Raw genomic sequence first — 23,364 nt, 5'->3', positions numbered from 1 at the left:
GACGGAACTTTGCACGTGTCATAGTGGAGCCCTCAGGATTCCAGAGCCAGCTTTCTGACATCATAATGGGGCCTCAGAGATAAAAGCCTGGGCCCAGGCAGTGTTGGTCAGTGCTGCTCAGCAGGCAGCACTGGACTGGACTGGATTACAGCTGATACAAGGTGTGAAGGAACAAGGGGTGGCTGTGGGCATGCACTTGCTGCCGCTGCCAGTGTTTATCTGCATGGCAGCAGGGCATTTGGGCGTTGCCAGGAAGGCGTTTTTATGTAGATTCCTCCTCTTTCAGCACTGCATTGTGGTGCAAGCAAAAGAAGCAAATCCTGTCTGGCTTCCTCTCCGGCCTTTATTCACCTCCCGTGTAGCTGTGAGTGTGTGAGCCTGCAGGGCCCCATGGAATTGCCTAGAAGTAGGCTGAATCGCTGCAAGGGCTGAACAGCAGTATCGGGCAGGCTCGGGCAACGCGCGGCCCGTTCGGGTTATCGCTTCTCGGCCTTTTGGCTAAGATCAAGTGTAGTATCTGTTCTTATCAGTTTAATATCTGATACGTCCCCTATCTGGGGACCATATATTAAATGGATTTTTAGAACAGGGAGATGGAAATGGAAATAGAGCTTGCTCTGTCCACTCCACGCATTGACCTGGTATTGCAGTATTTCCAGGACCGGTGCACCCTTTCCTTATGTGTTGACTAAAAGCAGATTCCAAAAGTGTTTTTTGTCTTTGCTATTGTTTCTGTCTTTCTGAAGGGATCTCCCCTTTTAATCCCATTATTTCAACACCTGTTGGACAATGCATGAGTGATAATGAGCTCATTGATTAAATGCAATTAATGAATAGATTGCCACCTCTTGTTGTGTGTCGTCTGTGTTTCTGTGTTTCCGGCATTTCACATTGGAACACCTCATTCACCTTCCTTGTCTTCTCTCCGCCCTCCCTTTTAGGTAAGTTAAAGAGCTGCACCTGAGCCAGCCACTGATTGATTGATTGATTGATTGATTGATTGATTGATTGATTGATTGATTGATTGATTGATGCAGCACAACAGTCAAATAGTGGAGTGGAGTAGGGGAACAGCAAACAGCCAATAAAGCAGCCCGCCCGCTCGCCTGCCCGCCACAATGGACCTACCTGTGTACACTAGATGGATGTGATGGAATGTACTGTCGTCCCTACATTTCAAGAAGAAGTAAGAATTGCAGTTGCAACAAAGCCTTGCTTGCCTACAAAGAGAGCAGCAATTTGGATTTGTTACTATGTTACCTAGAAGAATAACAAACTGTGCAAGGATGGAGGTTGTAGGAGCAAGGAGAAGTTGTCTGTAAAGTTGGTGGATGCCTATTTTCCATTTTGCAGTCCCTTGTCTCCCTCTTGTGGCCTCCTGGAGGCAACTAGCTGTGCAAAAAAAAGACAGCCTGGCGGCCGGCTGTTGCAGTGTTGCCCTCTCAGGCAACACTGAGTGACTGACTGAGCCTCACCGTCTTATATAAAGTTCAGACGGAACTTTGCACGTGTCATAGTGGAGCCCTCAGGATTCCAGAGCCAGCTTTCTGACATCATAATGGGGCCTCAGAGATAAAAGCCTGGGCCCAGGCAGTGTTGGTCAGTGCTGCTCAGCAGGCAGCACTGGACTGGACTGGATTACAGCTGATACAAGGTGTGAAGGAACAAGGGGTGGCTGTGGGCATGCACTTGCTGCCGCTGCCAGTGTTTATCTGCATGGCAGCAGGGCATTTGGGCGTTGCCAGGAAGGCGTTTTTATGTAGATTCCTCCTCTTTCAGCACTGCATTGTGGTGCAAGCAAAAGAAGCAAATCCTGTCTGGCTTCCTCTCCGGCCTTTATTCACCTCCCGTGTAGCTGTGAGTGTGTGAGCCTGCAGGGCCCCATGGAATTGCCTAGAAGTAGGCTGAATCGCTGCAAGGGCTGAACAGCAGTATCGGGCAGGCTCGGGCAACGCGCGGCCCGTTCGGGTTATCGCTTCTCGGCCTTTTGGCTAAGATCAAGTGTAGTATCTGTTCTTATCAGTTTAATATCTGATACGTCCCCTATCTGGGGACCATATATTAAATGGATTTTTAGAACAGGGAGATGGAAATAGAGCTTGCTCTGTCCACTCCACGCATTGACCTGGTATTGCAGTATTTCCAGGACCGGTGCACCCTTTCCTTATGTGTTGACTAAAAGCAGATTCCAAAAGTGTTTTTTGTCTTTGCTATTGTTTCTGTCTTTCTGAAGGGATCTCCCCTTTTAATCCCATTATTTCAACACCTGTTGGACAATGCATGAGTGATAATGAGCTCATTGATTAAATGCAATTAATGAATAGATTGCCACCTCTTGTTGTGTGTCGTCTGTGTTTCTGTGTTTCCGGCATTTCACATTGGAACACCTCATTCACCTTCCTTGTCTTCTCTCCGCCCTCCCTTTTAGGTAAGTTAAAGAGCTGCACCTGAGCCAGCCACTGATTGATTGATTGATTGATTGATTGATTGATTGATTGATTGATTGATGCAGCACAACAGTCAAATAGTGGAGTGGAGTAGGGGAACAGCAAACAGCCAATAAAGCAGCCCGCCCGCTCGCCTGCCCGCCACAATGGACCTACCTGTGTACACTAGATGGATGTGATGGAATGTACTGTCGTCCCTACATTTCAAGAAGAAGTAAGAATTGCAGTTGCAACAAAGCCTTGCTTGCCTACAAAGAGAGCAGCAATTTGGATTTGTTACTATGTTACCTAGAAGAATAACAAACTGTGCAAGGATGGAGGTTGTAGGAGCAAGGAGAAGTTGTCTGTAAAGTTGGTGGATGCCTATTTTCCATTTTGCAGTCCCTTGTCTCCCTCTTGTGGCCTCCTGGAGGCAACTAGCTGTGCAAAAAAAAGACAGCCTGGCGGCCGGCTGTTGCAGTGTTGCCCTCTCAGGCAACACTGAGTGACTGACTGAGCCTCACCGTCTTATATAAAGTTCAGACGGAACTTTGCACGTGTCATAGTGGAGCCCTCAGGATTCCAGAGCCAGCTTTCTGACATCATAATGGGGCCTCAGAGATAAAAGCCTGGGCCCAGGCAGTGTTGGTCAGTGCTGCTCAGCAGGCAGCACTGGACTGGACTGGATTACAGCTGATACAAGGTGTGAAGGAACAAGGGGTGGCTGTGGGCATGCACTTGCTGCCGCTGCCAGTGTTTATCTGCATGGCAGCAGGGCATTTGGGCGTTGCCAGGAAGGCGTTTTTATGTAGATTCCTCCTCTTTCAGCACTGCATTGTGGTGCAAGCAAAAGAAGCAAATCCTGTCTGGCTTCCTCTCCGGCCTTTATTCACCTCCCGTGTAGCTGTGAGTGTGTGAGCCTGCAGGGCCCCATGGAATTGCCTAGAAGTAGGCTGAATCGCTGCAAGGGCTGAACAGCAGTATCGGGCAGGCTCGGGCAACGCGCGGCCCGTTCGGGTTATCGCTTCTCGGCCTTTTGGCTAAGATCAAGTGTAGTATCTGTTCTTATCAGTTTAATATCTGATACGTCCCCTATCTGGGGACCATATATTAAATGGATTTTTAGAACAGGGAGATGGAAATAGAGCTTGCTCTGTCCACTCCACGCATTGACCTGGTATTGCAGTATTTCCAGGACCGGTGCACCCTTTCCTTATGTGTTGACTAAAAGCAGATTCCAAAAGTGTTTTTTGTCTTTGCTATTGTTTCTGTCTTTCTGAAGGGATCTCCCCTTTTAATCCCATTATTTCAACACCTGTTGGACAATGCATGAGTGATAATGAGCTCATTGATTAAATGCAATTAATGAATAGATTGCCACCTCTTGTTGTGTGTCGTCTGTGTTTCTGTGTTTCCGGCATTTCACATTGGAACACCTCATTCACCTTCCTTGTCTTCTCTCCGCCCTCCCTTTTAGGTAAGTTAAAGAGCTGCACCTGAGCCAGCCACTGATTGATTGATTGATTGATTGATTGATTGATTGATTGATTGATGCAGCACAACAGTCAAATAGTGGAGTGGAGTAGGGGAACAGCAAACAGCCAATAAAGCAGCCCGCCCGCTCGCCTGCCCGCCACAATGGACCTACCTGTGTACACTAGATGGATGTGATGGAATGTACTGTCGTCCCTACATTTCAAGAAGAAGTAAGAATTGCAGTTGCAACAAAGCCTTGCTTGCCTACAAAGAGAGCAGCAATTTGGATTTGTTACTATGTTACCTAGAAGAATAACAAACTGTGCAAGGATGGAGGTTGTAGGAGCAAGGAGAAGTTGTCTGTAAAGTTGGTGGATGCCTATTTTCCATTTTGCAGTCCCTTGTCTCCCTCTTGTGGCCTCCTGGAGGCAACTAGCTGTGCAAAAAAAAGACAGCCTGGCGGCCGGCTGTTGCAGTGTTGCCCTCTCAGGCAACACTGAGTGACTGACTGAGCCTCACCGTCTTATATAAAGTTCAGACGGAACTTTGCACGTGTCATAGTGGAGCCCTCAGGATTCCAGAGCCAGCTTTCTGACATCATAATGGGGCCTCAGAGATAAAAGCCTGGGCCCAGGCAGTGTTGGTCAGTGCTGCTCAGCAGGCAGCACTGGACTGGACTGGATTACAGCTGATACAAGGTGTGAAGGAACAAGGGGTGGCTGTGGGCATGCACTTGCTGCCGCTGCCAGTGTTTATCTGCATGGCAGCAGGGCATTTGGGCGTTGCCAGGAAGGCGTTTTTATGTAGATTCCTCCTCTTTCAGCACTGCATTGTGGTGCAAGCAAAAGAAGCAAATCCTGTCTGGCTTCCTCTCCGGCCTTTATTCACCTCCCGTGTAGCTGTGAGTGTGTGAGCCTGCAGGGCCCCATGGAATTGCCTAGAAGTAGGCTGAATCGCTGCAAGGGCTGAACAGCAGTATCGGGCAGGCTCGGGCAACGCGCGGCCCGTTCGGGTTATCGCTTCTCGGCCTTTTGGCTAAGATCAAGTGTAGTATCTGTTCTTATCAGTTTAATATCTGATACGTCCCCTATCTGGGGACCATATATTAAATGGATTTTTAGAACAGGGAGATGGAAATAGAGCTTGCTCTGTCCACTCCACGCATTGACCTGGTATTGCAGTATTTCCAGGACCGGTGCACCCTTTCCTTATGTGTTGACTAAAAGCAGATTCCAAAAGTGTTTTTTGTCTTTGCTATTGTTTCTGTCTTTCTGAAGGGATCTCCCCTTTTAATCCCATTATTTCAACACCTGTTGGACAATGCATGAGTGATAATGAGCTCATTGATTAAATGCAATTAATGAATAGATTGCCACCTCTTGTTGTGTGTCGTCTGTGTTTCTGTGTTTCCGGCATTTCACATTGGAACACCTCATTCACCTTCCTTGTCTTCTCTCCGCCCTCCCTTTTAGGTAAGTTAAAGAGCTGCACCTGAGCCAGCCACTGATTGATTGATTGATTGATTGATTGATTGATTGATTGATTGATTGATTGATGCAGCACAACAGTCAAATAGTGGAGTGGAGTAGGGGAACAGCAAACAGCCAATAAAGCAGCCCGCCCGCTCGCCTGCCCGCCACAATGGACCTACCTGTGTACACTAGATGGATGTGATGGAATGTACTGTCGTCCCTACATTTCAAGAAGAAGTAAGAATTGCAGTTGCAACAAAGCCTTGCTTGCCTACAAAGAGAGCAGCAATTTGGATTTGTTACTATGTTACCTAGAAGAATAACAAACTGTGCAAGGATGGAGGTTGTAGGAGCAAGGAGAAGTTGTCTGTAAAGTTGGTGGATGCCTATTTTCCATTTTGCAGTCCCTTGTCTCCCTCTTGTGGCCTCCTGGAGGCAACTAGCTGTGCAAAAAAAAGACAGCCTGGCGGCCGGCTGTTGCAGTGTTGCCCTCTCAGGCAACACTGAGTGACTGACTGAGCCTCACCGTCTTATATAAAGTTCAGACGGAACTTTGCACGTGTCATAGTGGAGCCCTCAGGATTCCAGAGCCAGCTTTCTGACATCATAATGGGGCCTCAGAGATAAAAGCCTGGGCCCAGGCAGTGTTGGTCAGTGCTGCTCAGCAGGCAGCACTGGACTGGACTGGATTACAGCTGATACAAGGTGTGAAGGAACAAGGGGTGGCTGTGGGCATGCACTTGCTGCCGCTGCCAGTGTTTATCTGCATGGCAGCAGGGCATTTGGGCGTTGCCAGGAAGGCGTTTTTATGTAGATTCCTCCTCTTTCAGCACTGCATTGTGGTGCAAGCAAAAGAAGCAAATCCTGTCTGGCTTCCTCTCCGGCCTTTATTCACCTCCCGTGTAGCTGTGAGTGTGTGAGCCTGCAGGGCCCCATGGAATTGCCTAGAAGTAGGCTGAATCGCTGCAAGGGCTGAACAGCAGTATCGGGCAGGCTCGGGCAACGCGCGGCCCGTTCGGGTTATCGCTTCTCGGCCTTTTGGCTAAGATCAAGTGTAGTATCTGTTCTTATCAGTTTAATATCTGATACGTCCCCTATCTGGGGACCATATATTAAATGGATTTTTAGAACAGGGAGATGGAAATAGAGCTTGCTCTGTCCACTCCACGCATTGACCTGGTATTGCAGTATTTCCAGGACCGGTGCACCCTTTCCTTATGTGTTGACTAAAAGCAGATTCCAAAAGTGTTTTTTGTCTTTGCTATTGTTTCTGTCTTTCTGAAGGGATCTCCCCTTTTAATCCCATTATTTCAACACCTGTTGGACAATGCATGAGTGATAATGAGCTCATTGATTAAATGCAATTAATGAATAGATTGCCACCTCTTGTTGTGTGTCGTCTGTGTTTCTGTGTTTCCGGCATTTCACATTGGAACACCTCATTCACCTTCCTTGTCTTCTCTCCGCCCTCCCTTTTAGGTAAGTTAAAGAGCTGCACCTGAGCCAGCCACTGATTGATTGATTGATTGATTGATTGATTGATTGATTGATTGATTGATTGATTGATGCAGCACAACAGTCAAATAGTGGAGTGGAGTAGGGGAACAGCAAACAGCCAATAAAGCAGCCTGCCCGCTCGCCTGCCCGCCACAATGGACCTACCTGTGTACACTAGATGGATGTGATGGAATGTACTGTCGTCCCTACATTTCAAGAAGAAGTAAGAATTGCAGTTGCAACAAAGCCTTGCTTGCCTACAAAGAGAGCAGCAATTTGGATTTGTTACTATGTTACCTAGAAGAATAACAAACTGTGCAAGGATGGAGGTTGTAGGAGCAAGGAGAAGTTGTCTGTAAAGTTGGTGGATGCCTATTTTCCATTTTGCAGTCCCTTGTCTCCCTCTTGTGGCCTCCTGGAGGCAACTAGCTGTGCAAAAAAAAGACAGCCTGGCGGCCGGCTGTTGCAGTGTTGCCCTCTCAGGCAACACTGAGTGACTGACTGAGCCTCACCGTCTTATATAAAGTTCAGACGGAACTTTGCACGTGTCATAGTGGAGCCCTCAGGATTCCAGAGCCAGCTTTCTGACATCATAATGGGGCCTCAGAGATAAAAGCCTGGGCCCAGGCAGTGTTGGTCAGTGCTGCTCAGCAGGCAGCACTGGACTGGACTGGATTACAGCTGATACAAGGTGTGAAGGAACAAGGGGTGGCTGTGGGCATGCACTTGCTGCCGCTGCCAGTGTTTATCTGCATGGCAGCAGGGCATTTGGGCGTTGCCAGGAAGGCGTTTTTATGTAGATTCCTCCTCTTTCAGCACTGCATTGTGGTGCAAGCAAAAGAAGCAAATCCTGTCTGGCTTCCTCTCCGGCCTTTATTCACCTCCCGTGTAGCTGTGAGTGTGTGAGCCTGCAGGGCCCCATGGAATTGCCTAGAAGTAGGCTGAATCGCTGCAAGGGCTGAACAGCAGTATCGGGCAGGCTCGGGCAACGCGCGGCCCGTTCGGGTTATCGCTTCTCGGCCTTTTGGCTAAGATCAAGTGTAGTATCTGTTCTTATCAGTTTAATATCTGATACGTCCCCTATCTGGGGACCATATATTAAATGGATTTTTAGAACAGGGAGATGGAAATAGAGCTTGCTCTGTCCACTCCACGCATTGACCTGGTATTGCAGTATTTCCAGGACCGGTGCACCCTTTCCTTATGTGTTGACTAAAAGCAGATTCCAAAAGTGTTTTTTGTCTTTGCTATTGTTTCTGTCTTTCTGAAGGGATCTCCCCTTTTAATCCCATTATTTCAACACCTGTTGGACAATGCATGAGTGATAATGAGCTCATTGATTAAATGCAATTAATGAATAGATTGCCACCTCTTGTTGTGTGTCGTCTGTGTTTCTGTGTTTCCGGCATTTCACATTGGAACACCTCATTCACCTTCCTTGTCTTCTCTCCGCCCTCCCTTTTAGGTAAGTTAAAGAGCTGCACCTGAGCCAGCCACTGATTGATTGATTGATTGATTGATTGATTGATTGATTGATTGATTGATTGATGCAGCACAACAGTCAAATAGTGGAGTGGAGTAGGGGAACAGCAAACAGCCAATAAAGCAGCCCGCCCGCTCGCCTGCCCGCCACAATGGACCTACCTGTGTACACTAGATGGATGTGATGGAATGTACTGTCGTCCCTACATTTCAAGAAGAAGTAAGAATTGCAGTTGCAACAAAGCCTTGCTTGCCTACAAAGAGAGCAGCAATTTGGATTTGTTACTATGTTACCTAGAAGAATAACAAACTGTGCAAGGATGGAGGTTGTAGGAGCAAGGAGAAGTTGTCTGTAAAGTTGGTGGATGCCTATTTTCCATTTTGCAGTCCCTTGTCTCCCTCTTGTGGCCTCCTGGAGGCAACTAGCTGTGCAAAAAAAAGACAGCCTGGCGGCCGGCTGTTGCAGTGTTGCCCTCTCAGGCAACACTGAGTGACTGACTGAGCCTCACCGTCTTATATAAAGTTCAGACGGAACTTTGCACGTGTCATAGTGGAGCCCTCAGGATTCCAGAGCCAGCTTTCTGACATCATAATGGGGCCTCAGAGATAAAAGCCTGGGCCCAGGCAGTGTTGGTCAGTGCTGCTCAGCAGGCAGCACTGGACTGGACTGGATTACAGCTGATACAAGGTGTGAAGGAACAAGGGGTGGCTGTGGGCATGCACTTGCTGCCGCTGCCAGTGTTTATCTGCATGGCAGCAGGGCATTTGGGCGTTGCCAGGAAGGCGTTTTTATGTAGATTCCTCCTCTTTCAGCACTGCATTGTGGTGCAAGCAAAAGAAGCAAATCCTGTCTGGCTTCCTCTCCGGCCTTTATTCACCTCCCGTGTAGCTGTGAGTGTGTGAGCCTGCAGGGCCCCATGGAATTGCCTAGAAGTAGGCTGAATCGCTGCAAGGGCTGAACAGCAGTATCGGGCAGGCTCGGGCAACGCGCGGCCCGTTCGGGTTATCGCTTCTCGGCCTTTTGGCTAAGATCAAGTGTAGTATCTGTTCTTATCAGTTTAATATCTGATACGTCCCCTATCTGGGGACCATATATTAAATGGATTTTTAGAACAGGGAGATGGAAATAGAGCTTGCTCTGTCCACTCCACGCATTGACCTGGTATTGCAGTATTTCCAGGACCGGTGCACCCTTTCCTTATGTGTTGACTAAAAGCAGATTCCAAAAGTGTTTTTTGTCTTTGCTATTGTTTCTGTCTTTCTGAAGGGATCTCCCCTTTTAATCCCATTATTTCAACACCTGTTGGACAATGCATGAGTGATAATGAGCTCATTGATTAAATGCAATTAATGAATAGATTGCCACCTCTTGTTGTGTGTCGTCTGTGTTTCTGTGTTTCCGGCATTTCACATTGGAACACCTCATTCACCTTCCTTGTCTTCTCTCCGCCCTCCCTTTTAGGTAAGTTAAAGAGCTGCACCTGAGCCAGCCACTGATTGATTGATTGATTGATTGATTGATTGATTGATTGATTGATTGATTGATTGATGCAGCACAACAGTCAAATAGTGGAGTGGAGTAGGGGAACAGCAAACAGCCAATAAAGCAGCCCGCCCGCTCGCCTGCCCGCCACAATGGACCTACCTGTGTACACTAGATGGATGTGATGGAATGTACTGCCGTCCCTACATTTCAAGAAGAAGTAAGAATTGCAGTTGCAACAAAGCCCTGCTTGCCTACAAAGAGAGCAGCAATTTGGATTTGTTACTATGTTACCTAGAAGAATAACAAACTGTGCAAGGATGGAGGTTGTAGGAGCAAGGAGAAGTTGTCTGTAAAGTTGGTGGATGCCTATTTTCCATTTTGCAGTCCCTTGTCTCCCTCTTGTGGCCTCCTGGAGGCAACTAGCTGTGCAAAAAAAAGACAGCCTGGCGGCCGGCTGTTGCAGTGTTGCCCTCTCAGGCAACACTGAGTGACTGACTGAGCCTCACCGTCTTATATAAAGTTCAGACGGAACTTTGCACGTGTCATAGTGGAGCCCTCAGGATTCCAGAGCCAGCTTTCTGACATCATAATGGGGCCTCAGAGATAAAAGCCTGGGCCCAGGCAGTGTTGGTCAGTGCTGCTCAGCAGGCAGCACTGGACTGGACTGGATTACAGCTGATACAAGGTGTGAAGGAACAAGGGGTGGCTGTGGGCATGCACTTGCTGCCGCTGCCAGTGTTTATCTGCATGGCAGCAGGGCATTTGGGCGTTGCCAGGAAGGCGTTTTTATGTAGATTCCTCCTCTTTCAGCACTGCATTGTGGTGCAAGCAAAAGAAGCAAATCCTGTCTGGCTTCCTCTCCGGCCTTTATTCACCTCCCGTGTAGCTGTGAGTGTGTGAGCCTGCAGGGCCCCATGGAATTGCCTAGCAGTAGGCTGAATCGCTGCAAGGGCTGAACAGCAGTATCGGGCAGGCTCGGGCAACGCGCGGCCCGTTCGGGTTATCGCTTCTCGGCCTTTTGGCTAAGATCAAGTGTAGTATCTGTTCTTATCAGTTTAATATCTGATACGTCCCCTATCTGGGGACCATATATTAAATGGATTTTTAGAACAGGGAGATGGAAATAGAGCTTGCTCTGTCCACTCCATGCATTGACCTGGTATTGCAGTATTTCCAGGACCGGTGCACCCTTTCCTTATGTGTTGACTAAAAGCAGATTCCAAAAGTGTTTTTTGTCTTTGCTATTGTTTCTGTCTTTCTGAAGGGATCTCCCCTTTTAATCCCATTATTTCAACACCTGTTGGACAATGCATGAGTGATAATGAGCTCATTGATTAAATGCAATTAATGAATAGATTGCCACCTCTTGTTGTGTGTCGTCTGTGTTTCTGTGTTTCCGGCATTTCACATTGGAACACCTCATTCACCTTCCTTGTCTTCTCTCCGCCCTCCCTTTTAGGTAAGTTAAAGAGCTGCACCTGAGCCAGCCACTGATTGATTGATTGATTGATTGATTGATTGATTGATTGATTGATTGATTGATTGATGCAGCACAACAGTCAAATAGTGGAGTGGAGTAGGGGAACAGCAAACAGCCAATAAAGCAGCCCGCCCGCTCGCCTGCCCGCCACAATGGACCTACCTGTGTACACTAGATGGATGTGATGGAATGTACTGTCGTCCCTACATTTCAAGAAGAAGTAAGAATTGCAGTTGCAACAAAGCCTTGCTTGCCTACAAAGAGAGCAGCAATTTGGATTTGTTACTATGTTACCTAGAAGAATAACAAACTGTGCAAGGATGGAGGTTGTAGGAGCAAGGAGAAGTTGTCTGTAAAGTTGGTGGATGCCTATTTTCCATTTTGCAGTCCCTTGTCTCCCTCTTGTGGCCTCCTGGAGGCAACTAGCTGTGCAAAAAAAAGACAGCCTGGCGGCCGGCTGTTGCAGTGTTGCCCTCTCAGGCAACACTGAGTGACTGACTGAGCCTCACCGTCTTATATAAAGTTCAGACGGAACTTTGCACGTGTCATAGTGGAGCCCTCAGGATTCCAGAGCCAGCTTTCTGACATCATAATGGGGCCTCAGAGATAAAAGCCTGGGCCCAGGCAGTGTTGGTCAGTGCTGCTCAGCAGGCAGCACTGGACTGGACTGGATTACAGCTGATACAAGGTGTGAAGGAACAAGGGGTGGCTGTGGGCATGCACTTGCTGCCGCTGCCAGTGTTTATCTGCATGGCAGCAGGGCATTTGGGCGTTGCCAGGAAGGCGTTTTTATGTAGATTCCTCCTCTTTCAGCACTGCATTGTGGTGCAAGCAAAAGAAGCAAATCCTGTCTGGCTTCCTCTCCGGCCTTTATTCACCTCCCGTGTAGCTGTGAGTGTGTGAGCCTGCAGGGCCCCATGGAATTGCCTAGAAGTAGGCTGAATCGCTGCAAGGGCTGAACAGCAGTATCGGGCAGGCTCGGGCAACGCGCGGCCCGTTCGGGTTATCGCTTCTCGGCCTTTTGGCTAAGATCAAGTGTAGTATCTGTTCTTATCAGTTTAATATCTGATACGTCCCCTATCTGGGGACCATATATTAAATGGATTTTTAGAACAGGGAGATGGAAATAGAGCTTGCTCTGTCCACTCCACGCATTGACCTGGTATTGCAGTATTTCCAGGACCGGTGCACCCTTTCCTTATGTGTTGACTAAAAGCAGATTCCAAAAGTGTTTTTTGTCTTTGCTATTGTTTCTGTCTTTCTGAAGGGATCTCCCCTTTTAATCCCATTATTTCAACACCTGTTAGACAATGCATGAGTGATAATGAGCTCATTGATTAAATGCAATTAATGAATAGATTGCCACCTCTTGTTGTGTGTCGTCTGTGTTTCTGTGTTTCCGGCATTTCACATTGGAACACCTCATTCACCTTCCTTGTCTTCTCTCCGCCCTCCCTTTTAGGTAAGTTAAAGAGCTGCACCTGAGCCAGCCACTGATTGATTGATTGATTGATTGATTGATTGATTGATTGATTGATTGATTGATTGATTGATTGATGCAGCACAACAGTCAAATAGTGGAGTGGAGTAGGGGAACAGCAAACAGCCAATAAAGCAGCCCGCCCGCTCGCCTGCCCGCCACAATGGACCTACCTGTGTACACTAGATGGATGTGATGGAATGTACTGTCGTCCCTACATTTCAAGAAGAAGTAAGAATTGCAGTTGCAACAAAGCCTTGCTTGCCTACAAAGAGAGCAGCAATTTGGATTTGTTACTATGTTACCTAGAAGAATAACAAACTGTGCAAGGATGGAGGTTGTAGGAGCAAGGAGAAGTTGTCTGTAAAGTTGGTGGATGCCTATTTTCCATTTTGCAGTCCCTTGTCTCCCTCTTGTGGCCTCCTGGAGGCAACTAGCTGTGCAAAAAAAAGACAGCCTGGCGGCCGGCTGTTGCAGTGTTGCCCTCTCAGGCAACACTGAGTGACTGACTGAGCCTCACCGTCTTATATAAAGTTCAGACGGAACTTTGCACGTGTCATAGTGGAGCCCTCAGGATTCCAGAGCCAGCTTTCTGACATCATAATGGGGCCTCAGAGATAAAAGCCTGGGCCCAGGCAGTGTTGGTCAGTGCTGCTCAGCAGGCAGCACTGGACTGGACTGGATTACAGCTGATACAAGGTGTGAAGGAACAAGGGGTGGCTGTGGGCATGCACTTGCTGCCGCTGCCAGTGTTTATCTGCATGGCAGCAGGGCATTTGGGCGTTGCCAGGAAGGCGTTTTTATGTAGATTCCTCCTCTTTCAGCACTGCATTGTGGTGCAAGCAAAAGAAGCAAATCCTGTCTGGCTTCCTCTCCGGCCTTTATTCACCTCCCGTGTAGCTGTGAGTGTGTGAGCCTGCAGGGCCCCATGGAATTGCCTAGAAGTAGGCTGAATCGCTGCAAGGGCTGAACAGCAGTATCGGGCAGGCTCGGGCAACGCGCGGCCCGTTCGGGTTATCGCTTCTCGGCCTTTTGGCTAAGATCAAGTGTAGTATCTGTTCTTATCAGTTTAATATCTGATACGTCCCCTATCTGGGGACCATATATTAAATGGATTTTTAGAACAGGGAGATGGAAATAGAGCTTGCTCTGTCCACTCCACGCATTGACCTGGTATTGCAGTATTTCCAGGACCGGTGCACCCTTTCCTTATGTGTTGACTAAAAGCAGATTCCAAAAGTGTTTTTTGTCTTTGCTATTGTTTCTGTCTTTCTGAAGGGATCTCCCCTTTTAATCCCATTATTTCAACACCTGTTGGACAATGCATGAGTGATAATGAGCTCATTGATTAAATGCAATTAATGAATAGATTGCCACCTCTTGTTGTGTGTCGTCTGTGTTTCTGTGTTTCCGGCATTTCACATTGGAACACCTCATTCACCTTCCTTGTCTTCTCTCCGCCCTCCCTTTTAGGTAAGTTAAAGAGCTGCACCTGAGCCAGCCACTGATTGATTGATTGATTGATTGATTGATTGATTGATTGATTGATTGATGCAGCACAACAGTCAAATAGTGGAGTGGAGTAGGGGAACAGCAAACAGCCAATAAAGCAGCCCGCCCGCTCGCCTGCCCGCCACAATGGACCTACCTGTGTACACTAGATGGATGTGATGGAATGTACTGTCGTCCCTACATTTCAAGAAGAAGTAAGAATTGCAGTTGCAACAAAGCCTTGCTTGCCTACAAAGAGAGCAGCAATTTGGATTTGTTACTATGTTACCTAGAAGAATAACAAACTGTGCAAGGATGGAGGTTGTAGGAGCAAGGAGAAGTTGTCTGTAAAGTTGGTGGATGCCTATTTTCCATTTTGCAGTCCCTTGTCTCCCTCTTGTGGCCTCCTGGAGGCAACTAGCTGTGCAAAAAAAAGACAGCCTGGCGGCCGGCTGTTGCAGTGTTGCCCTCTCAGGCAACACTGAGTGACTGACTGAGCCTCACCGTCTTATATAAAGTTCAGACGGAACTTTGCACGTGTCATAGTGGAGCCCTCAGGATTCCAGAGCCAGCTTTCTGACATCATAATGGGGCCTCAGAGATAAAAGCCTGGGCCCAGGCAGTGTTGGTCAGTGCTGCTCAGCAGGCAGCACTGGACTGGACTGGATTACAGCTGATACAAGGTGTGAAGGAACAAGGGGTGGCTGTGGGCATGCACTTGCTGCCGCTGCCAGTGTTTATCTGCATGGCAGCAGGGCATTTGGGCGTTGCCAGGAAGGCGTTTTTATGTAGATTCCTCCTCTTTCAGCACTGCATTGTGGTGCAAGCAAAAGAAGCAAATCCTGTCTGGCTTCCTCTCCGGCCTTTATTCACCTCCCGTGTAGCTGTGAGTGTGTGAGCCTGCAGGGCCCCATGGAATTGCCTAGAAGTAGGCTGAATCGCTGCAAGGGCTGAACAGCAGTATCGGGCAGGCTCGGGCAACGCGCGGCCCGTTCGGGTTATCGCTTCTCGGCCTTTTGGCTAAGATCAAGTGTAGTATCTGTTCTTATCAGTTTAATATCTGATACGTCCCCTATCTGGGGACCATATATTAAATGGATTTTTAGAACAGGGAGATGGAAATAGAGCTTGCTCTGTCCACTCCACGCATTGACCTGGTATTGCAGTATTTCCAGGACCGGTGCACCCTTTCCTTATGTGTTGACTAAAAGCAGATTCCAAAAGTGTTTTTTGTCTTTGCTATTGTTTCTGTCTTTCTGAAGGGATCTCCCCTTTTAATCCCATTATTTCAACACCTGTTGGACAATGCATGAGTGATAATGAGCTCATTGATTAAATGCAATTAATGAATAGATTGCCACCTCTTGTTGTGTGTCGTCTGTGTTTCTGTGTTTCCGGCATTTCACATTGGAACACCTCATTCACCTTCCTTGTCTTCTCTCCGCCCTCCCTTTTAGGTAAGTTAAAGAGCTGCACCTGAGCCAGCCACTGATTGATTGATTGATTGATTGATTGATTGATTGATTGATTGATTGATTGATTGATTGATGCAGCACAACAGTCAAATAGTGGAGTGGAGTAGGGGAACAGCAAACAGCCAATAAAGCAGCCCGCCCGCTCGCCTGCCCGCCACAATGGACCTACCTGTGTACACTAGATGGATGTGATGGAATGTACTGTCGTCCCTACATTTCAAGAAGAAGTAAGAATTGCAGTTGCAACAAAGCCTTGCTTGCCTACAAAGAGAGCAGCAATTTGGATTTGTTACTATGTTACCTAGAAGAATAACAAACTGTGCAAGGATGGAGGTTGTAGGAGCAAGGAGAAGTTGTCTGTAAAGTTGGTGGATGCCTATTTTCCATTTTGCAGTCCCTTGTCTCCCTCTTGTGGCCTCCTGGAGGCAACTAGCTGTGCAAAAAAAAGACAGCCTGGCGGCCGGCTGTTGCAGTGTTGCCCTCTCAGGCAACACTGAGTGACTGACTGAGCCTCACCGTCTTATATAAAGTTCAGACGGAACTTTGCACGTGTCATAGTGGAGCCCTCAGGATTCCAGAGCCAGCTTTCTGACATCATAATGGGGCCTCAGAGATAAAAGCCTGGGCCCAGGCAGTGTTGGTCAGTGCTGCTCAGCAGGCAGCACTGGACTGGACTGGATTACAGCTGATACAAGGTGTGAAGGAACAAGGGGTGGCTGTGGGCATGCACTTGCTGCCGCTGCCAGTGTTTATCTGCATGGCAGCAGGGCATTTGGGCGTTGCCAGGAAGGCGTTTTTATGTAGATTCCTCCTCTTTCAGCACTGCATTGTGGTGCAAGCAAAAGAAGCAAATCCTGTCTGGCTTCCTCTCCGGCCTTTATTCACCTCCCGTGTAGCTGTGAGTGTGTGAGCCTGCAGGGCCCCATGGAATTGCCTAGAAGTAGGCTGAATCGCTGCAAGGGCTGAACAGCAGTATCGGGCAGGCTCGGGCAACGCGCGGCCCGTTCGGGTTATCGCTTCTCGGCCTTTTGGCTAAGATCAAGTGTAGTATCTGTTCTTATCAGTTTAATATCTGATACGTCCCCTATCTGGGGACCATATATTAAATGGATTTTTAGAACAGGGAGATGGAAATAGAGCTTGCTCTGTCCACTCCACGCATTGACCTGGTATTGCAGTATTTCCAGGACCGGTGCACCCTTTCCTTATGTGTTGACTAAAAGCAGATTCCAAAAGTGTTTTTTGTCTTTGCTATTGTTTCTGTCTTTCTGAAGGGATCTCCCCTTTTAATCCCATTATTTCAACACCTGTTGGACAATGCATGAGTGATAATGAGCTCATTGATTAAATGCAATTAATGAATAGATTGCCACCTCTTGTTGTGTGTCGTCTGTGTTTCTGTGTTTCCGGCATTTCACATTGGAACACCTCATTCACCTTCCTTGTCTTCTCTCCGCCCTCCCTTTTAGGTAAGTTAAAGAGCTGCACCTGAGCCAGCCACTGATTGATTGATTGATTGATTGATTGATTGATTGATTGATTGATTGATTGATTGATGCAGCACAACAGTCAAATAGTGGAGTGGAGTAGGGGAACAGCAAACAGCCAATAAAGCAGCCCGCCCGCTCGCCTGCCCGCCACAATGGACCTACCTGTGTACACTAGATGGATGTGATGGAATGTACTGTCGTCCCTACATTTCAAGAAGAAGTAAGAATTGCAGTTGCAACAAAGCCTTGCTTGCCTACAAAGAGAGCAGCAATTTGGATTTGTTACTATGTTACCTAGAAGAATAACAAACTGTGCAAGGATGGAGGTTGTAGGAGCAAGGAGAAGTTGTCTGTAAAGTTGGTGGATGCCTATTTTCCATTTTGCAGTCCCTTGTCTCCCTCTTGTGGCCTCCTGGAGGCAACTAGCTGTGCAAAAAAAAGACAGCCTGGCGGCCGGCTGTTGCAGTGTTGCCCTCTCAGGCAACACTGAGTGACTGACTGAGCCTCACCGTCTTATATAAAGTTCAGACGGAACTTTGCACGTGTCATAGTGGAGCCCTCAGGATTCCAGAGCCAGCTTTCTGACATCATAATGGGGCCTCAGAGATAAAAGCCTGGGCCCAGGCAGTGTTGGTCAGTGCTGCTCAGCAGGCAGCACTGGACTGGACTGGATTACAGCTGATACAAGGTGTGAAGGAACAAGGGGTGGCTGTGGGCATGCACTTGCTGCCGCTGCCAGTGTTTATCTGCATGGCAGCAGGGCATTTGGGCGTTGCCAGGAAGGCGTTTTTATGTAGATTCCTCCTCTTTCAGCACTGCATTGTGGTGCAAGCAAAAGAAGCAAATCCTGTCTGGCTTCCTCTCCGGCCTTTATTCACCTCCCGTGTAGCTGTGAGTGTGTGAGCCTGCAGGGCCCCATGGAATTGCCTAGAAGTAGGCTGAATCGCTGCAAGGGCTGAACAGCAGTATCGGGCAGGCTCGGGCAACGCGCGGCCCGTTCGGGTTATCGCTTCTCGGCCTTTTGGCTAAGATCAAGTGTAGTATCTGTTCTTATCAGTTTAATATCTGATACGTCCCCTATCTGGGGACCATATATTAAATGGATTTTTAGAACAGGGAGATGGAAATAGAGCTTGCTCTGTCCACTCCACGCATTGACCTGGTATTGCAGTATTTCCAGGACCGGTGCACCCTTTCCTTATGTGTTGACTAAAAGCAGATTCCAAAAGTGTTTTTTGTCTTTGCTATTGTTTCTGTCTTTCTGAAGGGATCTCCCCTTTTAATCCCATTATTTCAACACCTGTTGGACAATGCATGAGTGATAATGAGCTCATTGATTAAATGCAATTAATGAATAGATTGCCACCTCTTGTTGTGTGTCGTCTGTGTTTCTGTGTTTCCGGCATTTCACATTGGAACACCTCATTCACCTTCCTTGTCTTCTCTCCGCCCTCCCTTTTAGGTAAGTTAAAGAGCTGCACCTGAGCCAGCCACTGATTGATTGATTGATTGATTGATTGATTGATTGATTGATTGATTGATTGATTGATGCAGCACAACAGTCAAATAGTGGAGTGGAGTAGGGGAACAGCAAACAGCCAATAAAGCAGCCCGCCCGCTCGCCTGCCCGCCACAATGGACCTACCTGTGTACACTAGATGGATGTGATGGAATGTACTGTCGTCCCTACATTTCAAGAAGAAGTAAGAATTGCAGTTGCAACAAAGCCTTGCTTGCCTACAAAGAGAGCAGCAATTTGGATTTGTTACTATGTTACCTAGAAGAATAACAAACTGTGCAAGGATGGAGGTTGTAGGAGCAAGGAGAAGTTGTCTGTAAAGTTGGTGGATGCCTATTTTCCATTTTGCAGTCCCTTGTCTCCCTCTTGTGGCCTCCTGGAGGCAACTAGCTGTGCAAAAAAAAGACAGCCTGGCGGCCGGCTGTTGCAGTGTTGCCCTCTCAGGCAACACTGAGTGACTGACTGAGCCTCACCGTCTTATATAAAGTTCAGACGGAACTTTGCACGTGTCATAGTGGAGCCCTCAGGATTCCAGAGCCAGCTTTCTGACATCATAATGGGGCCTCAGAGATAAAAGCCTGGGCCCAGGCAGTGTTGGTCAGTGCTGCTCAGCAGGCAGCACTGGACTGGACTGGATTACAGCTGATACAAGGTGTGAAGGAACAAGGGGTGGCTGTGGGCATGCACTTGCTGCCGCTGCCAGTGTTTATCTGCATGGCAGCAGGGCATTTGGGCGTTGCCAGGAAGGCGTTTTTATGTAGATTCCTCCTCTTTCAGCACTGCATTGTGGTGCAAGCAAAAGAAGCAAATCCTGTCTGGCTTCCTCTCCGGCCTTTATTCACCTCCCGTGTAGCTGTGAGTGTGTGAGCCTGCAGGGCCCCATGGAATTGCCTAGAAGTAGGCTGAATCGCTGCAAGGGCTGAACAGCAGTATCGGGCAGGCTCGGGCAACGCGCGGCCCGTTCGGGTTATCGCTTCTCGGCCTTTTGGCTAAGATCAAGTGTAGTATCTGTTCTTATCAGTTTAATATCTGATACGTCCCCTATCTGGGGACCATATATTAAATGGATTTTTAGAACAGGGAGATGGAAATAGAGCTTGCTCTGTCCACTCCACGCATTGACCTGGTATTGCAGTATTTCCAGGACCGGTGCACCCTTTCCTTATGTGTTGACTAAAAGCAGATTCCAAAAGTGTTTTTTGTCTTTGCTATTGTTTCTGTCTTTCTGAAGGGATCTCCCCTTTTAATCCCATTATTTCAACACCTGTTGGACAATGCATGAGTGATAATGAGCTCATTGATTAAATGCAATTAATGAATAGATTGCCACCTCTTGTTGTGTGTCGTCTGTGTTTCTGTGTTTCCGGCATTTCACATTGGAACACCTCATTCACCTTCCTTGTCTTCTCTCCGCCCTCCCTTTTAGGTAAGTTAAAGAGCTGCACCTGAGCCAGCCACTGATTGATTGATTGATTGATTGATTGATTGATTGATTGATTGATTGATGCAGCACAACAGTCAAATAGTGGAGTGGAGTAGGGGAACAGCAAACAGCCAATAAAGCAGCCCGCCCGCTCGCCTGCCCGCCACAATGGACCTACCTGTGTACACTAGATGGATGTGATGGAATGTACTGTCGTCCCTACATTTCAAGAAGAAGTAAGAATTGCAGTTGCAACAAAGCCTTGCTTGCCTACAAAGAGAGCAGCAATTTGGATTTGTTACTATGTTACCTAGAAGAATAACAAACTGTGCAAGGATGGAGGTTGTAGGAGCAAGGAGAAGTTGTCTGTAAAGTTGGTGGATGCCTATTTTCCATTTTGCAGTCCCTTGTCTCCCTCTTGTGGCCTCCTGGAGGCAACTAGCTGTGCAAAAAAAAGACAGCCTGGCGGCCGGCTGTTGCAGTGTTGCCCTCTCAGGCAACACTGAGTGACTGACTGAGCCTCACCGTCTTATATAAAGTTCAGACGGAACTTTGCACGTGTCATAGTGGAGCCCTCAGGATTCCAGAGCCAGCTTTCTGACATCATAATGGGGCCTCAGAGATAAAAGCCTGGGCCCAGGCAGTGTTGGTCAGTGCTGCTCAGCAGGCAGCACTGGACTGGACTGGATTACAGCTGATACAAGGTGTGAAGGAACAAGGGGTGGCTGTGGGCATGCACTTGCTGCCGCTGCCAGTGTTTATCTGCATGGCAGCAGGGCATTTGGGCGTTGCCAGGAAGGCGTTTTTATGTAGATTCCTCCTCTTTCAGCACTGCATTGTGGTGCAAGCAAAAGAAGCAAATCCTGTCTGGCTTCCTCTCCGGCCTTTATTCACCTCCCGTGTAGCTGTGAGTGTGTGAGCCTGCAGGGCCCCATGGAATTGCCTAGAAGTAGGCTGAATCGCTGCAAGGGCTGAACAGCAGTATCGGGCAGGCTCGGGCAACGCGCGGCCCGTTCGGGTTATCGCTTCTCGGCCTTTTGGCTAAGATCAAGTGTAGTATCTGTTCTTATCAGTTTAATATCTGATACGTCCCCTATCTGGGGACCATATATTAAATGGATTTTTAGAACAGGGAGATGGAAATAGAGCTTGCTCTGTCCACTCCACGCATTGACCTGGTATTGCAGTATTTCCAGGACCGGTGCACCCTTTCCTTATGTGTTGACTAAAAGCAGATTCCAAAAGTGTTTTTTGTCTTTGCTATTGTTTCTGTCTTTCTGAAGGGATCTCCCCTTTTAATCCCATTATTTCAACACCTGTTGGACAATGCATGAGTGATAATGAGCTCATTGATTAAATGCAATTAATGAATAGATTGCCACCTCTTGTTGTGTGTCGTCTGTGTTTCTGTGTTTCCGGCATTTCACATTGGAACACCTCATTCACCTTCCTTGTCTTCTCTCCGCCCTCCCTTTTAGGTAAGTTAAAGAGCTGCACCTGAGCCAGCCACTGATTGATTGATTGATTGATTGATTGATTGATTGATTGATTGATTGATTGATGCAGCACAACAGTCAAATAGTGGAGTGGAGTAGGGGAACAGCAAACAGCCAATAAAGCAGCCCGCCCGCTCGCCTGCCCGCCACAATGGACCTACCTGTGTACACTAGATGGATGTGATGGAATGTACTGTCGTCCCTACATTTCAAGAAGAAGTAAGAATTGCAGTTGCAACAAAGCCTTGCTTGCCTACAAAGAGAGCAGCAATTTGGATTTGTTACTATGTTACCTAGAAGAATAACAAACTGTGCAAGGATGGAGGTTGTAGGAGCAAGGAGAAGTTGTCTGTAAAGTTGGTGGATGCCTATTTTCCATTTTGCAGTCCCTTGTCTCCCTCTTGTGGCCTCCTGGAGGCAACTAGCTGTGCAAAAAAAAGACAGCCTGGCGGCCGGCTGTTGCAGTGTTGCCCTCTCAGGCAACACTGAGTGACTGACTGAGCCTCACCGTCTTATATAAAGTTCAGACGGAACTTTGCACGTGTCATAGTGGAGCCCTCAGGATTCCAGAGCCAGCTTTCTGACATCATAATGGGGCCTCAGAGATAAAAGCCTGGGCCCAGGCAGTGTTGGTCAGTGCTGCTCAGCAGGCAGCACTGGACTGGACTGGATTACAGCTGATACAAGGTGTGAAGGAACAAGGGGTGGCTGTGGGCATGCACTTGCTGCCGCTGCCAGTGTTTATCTGCATGGCAGCAGGGCATTTGGGCGTTGCCAGGAAGGCGTTTTTATGTAGATTCCTCCTCTTTCAGCACTGCATTGTGGTGCAAGCAAAAGAAGCAAATCCTGTCTGGCTTCCTCTCCGGCCTTTATTCACCTCCCGTGTAGCTGTGAGTGTGTGAGCCTGCAGGGCCCCATGGAATTGCCTAGAAGTAGGCTGAATCGCTGCAAGGGCTGAACAGCAGTATCGGGCAGGCTCGGGCAACGCGCGGCCCGTTCGGGTTATCGCTTCTCGGCCTTTTGGCTAAGATCAAGTGTAGTATCTGTTCTTATCAGTTTAATATCTGATACGTCCCCTATCTGGGGACCATATATTAAATGGATTTTTAGAACAGGGAGATGGAAATAGAGCTTGCTCTGTCCACTCCACGCATTGACCTGGTATTGCAGTATTTCCAGGACCGGTGCACCCTTTCCTTATGTGTTGACTAAAAGCAGATTCCAAAAGTGTTTTTTGTCTTTGCTATTGTTTCTGTCTTTCTGAAGGGATCTCCCCTTTTAATCCCATTATTTCAACACCTGTTGGACAATGCATGAGTGATAATGAGCTCATTGATTAAATGCAATTAATGAATAGATTGCCACCTCTTGTTGTGTGTCGTCTGTGTTTCTGTGTTTCCGGCATTTCACATTGGAACACCTCATTCACCTTCCTTGTCTTCTCTCCGCCCTCCCTTTTAGGTAAGTTAAAGAGCTGCACCTGAGCCAGCCACTGATTGATTGATGATTGATTGATTGATTGATTGATTGATTGATTGATTGATTGATTGATGCAGCACAACAGTCAAATAGTGGAGTGGAGTAGGGGAACAGCAAACAGCCAATAAAGCAGCCCGCCCGCTCGCCTGCCCGCCACAATGGACCTACCTGTGTACACTAGATGGATGTGAT

The 23,364-nt window shown here is 47.8% G+C and overlaps 16 non-coding genes across 16 annotated transcripts; all 16 read left to right on the top strand.

Moving 5' to 3' along the window:
* The first annotated feature begins 478 nt into the window (after positions 1-478).
* LOC142688039 (U2 spliceosomal RNA) lies at positions 479-675 on the top strand. The gene has a single exon (XR_012857208.1). It is a non-coding gene; the product is annotated as a U2 spliceosomal RNA (small nuclear RNA).
* A 1,296-nt stretch (positions 676-1,971) lies between these two features.
* Positions 1,972-2,162, top strand: LOC142687639 (U2 spliceosomal RNA). Its single transcript, XR_012856845.1, has one exon. It is a non-coding gene; the product is annotated as a U2 spliceosomal RNA (small nuclear RNA).
* A 1,284-nt stretch (positions 2,163-3,446) lies between these two features.
* Positions 3,447-3,637, top strand: LOC142687638 (U2 spliceosomal RNA). Its single transcript, XR_012856844.1, has one exon. It is a non-coding gene; the product is annotated as a U2 spliceosomal RNA (small nuclear RNA).
* A 1,280-nt stretch (positions 3,638-4,917) lies between these two features.
* Positions 4,918-5,108, top strand: LOC142687637 (U2 spliceosomal RNA). Its single transcript, XR_012856843.1, has one exon. It is a non-coding gene; the product is annotated as a U2 spliceosomal RNA (small nuclear RNA).
* Positions 5,109-6,396: 1,288 nt separating this feature from the next.
* On the top strand, positions 6,397-6,587 carry LOC142687636 (U2 spliceosomal RNA). The gene has a single exon (XR_012856842.1). It is a non-coding gene; the product is annotated as a U2 spliceosomal RNA (small nuclear RNA).
* Positions 6,588-7,879: 1,292 nt separating this feature from the next.
* On the top strand, positions 7,880-8,070 carry LOC142687634 (U2 spliceosomal RNA). The gene has a single exon (XR_012856840.1). It is a non-coding gene; the product is annotated as a U2 spliceosomal RNA (small nuclear RNA).
* A 1,288-nt stretch (positions 8,071-9,358) lies between these two features.
* Positions 9,359-9,549, top strand: LOC142687632 (U2 spliceosomal RNA). The gene has a single exon (XR_012856839.1). It is a non-coding gene; the product is annotated as a U2 spliceosomal RNA (small nuclear RNA).
* A 1,292-nt stretch (positions 9,550-10,841) lies between these two features.
* Positions 10,842-11,032, top strand: LOC142688001 (U2 spliceosomal RNA). Its single transcript, XR_012857173.1, has one exon. It is a non-coding gene; the product is annotated as a U2 spliceosomal RNA (small nuclear RNA).
* A 1,292-nt stretch (positions 11,033-12,324) lies between these two features.
* LOC142687631 (U2 spliceosomal RNA) lies at positions 12,325-12,515 on the top strand. The gene has a single exon (XR_012856838.1). It is a non-coding gene; the product is annotated as a U2 spliceosomal RNA (small nuclear RNA).
* Positions 12,516-13,815: 1,300 nt separating this feature from the next.
* LOC142687630 (U2 spliceosomal RNA) lies at positions 13,816-14,006 on the top strand. Its single transcript, XR_012856837.1, has one exon. It is a non-coding gene; the product is annotated as a U2 spliceosomal RNA (small nuclear RNA).
* A 1,284-nt stretch (positions 14,007-15,290) lies between these two features.
* LOC142687629 (U2 spliceosomal RNA) lies at positions 15,291-15,481 on the top strand. Its single transcript, XR_012856836.1, has one exon. It is a non-coding gene; the product is annotated as a U2 spliceosomal RNA (small nuclear RNA).
* A 1,296-nt stretch (positions 15,482-16,777) lies between these two features.
* Positions 16,778-16,968, top strand: LOC142687628 (U2 spliceosomal RNA). The gene has a single exon (XR_012856835.1). It is a non-coding gene; the product is annotated as a U2 spliceosomal RNA (small nuclear RNA).
* A 1,292-nt stretch (positions 16,969-18,260) lies between these two features.
* On the top strand, positions 18,261-18,451 carry LOC142687627 (U2 spliceosomal RNA). Its single transcript, XR_012856834.1, has one exon. It is a non-coding gene; the product is annotated as a U2 spliceosomal RNA (small nuclear RNA).
* A 1,292-nt stretch (positions 18,452-19,743) lies between these two features.
* Positions 19,744-19,934, top strand: LOC142687626 (U2 spliceosomal RNA). The gene has a single exon (XR_012856833.1). It is a non-coding gene; the product is annotated as a U2 spliceosomal RNA (small nuclear RNA).
* Positions 19,935-21,218: 1,284 nt separating this feature from the next.
* Positions 21,219-21,409, top strand: LOC142687625 (U2 spliceosomal RNA). Its single transcript, XR_012856832.1, has one exon. It is a non-coding gene; the product is annotated as a U2 spliceosomal RNA (small nuclear RNA).
* Positions 21,410-22,697: 1,288 nt separating this feature from the next.
* On the top strand, positions 22,698-22,888 carry LOC142687624 (U2 spliceosomal RNA). The gene has a single exon (XR_012856831.1). It is a non-coding gene; the product is annotated as a U2 spliceosomal RNA (small nuclear RNA).
* The last annotated feature ends 476 nt before the right edge of the window (positions 22,889-23,364 follow it).

The sequence above is a fragment of the Rhinoderma darwinii genome (assembly GCF_050947455.1).
Source record: "Rhinoderma darwinii isolate aRhiDar2 chromosome 5 unlocalized genomic scaffold, aRhiDar2.hap1 SUPER_5_unloc_24, whole genome shotgun sequence".
NCBI classification, from domain to species: Eukaryota; Metazoa; Chordata; class Amphibia; order Anura; family Rhinodermatidae; genus Rhinoderma; species Rhinoderma darwinii.
This window is presented reverse-complemented; position numbering and strand designations above follow the sequence as displayed.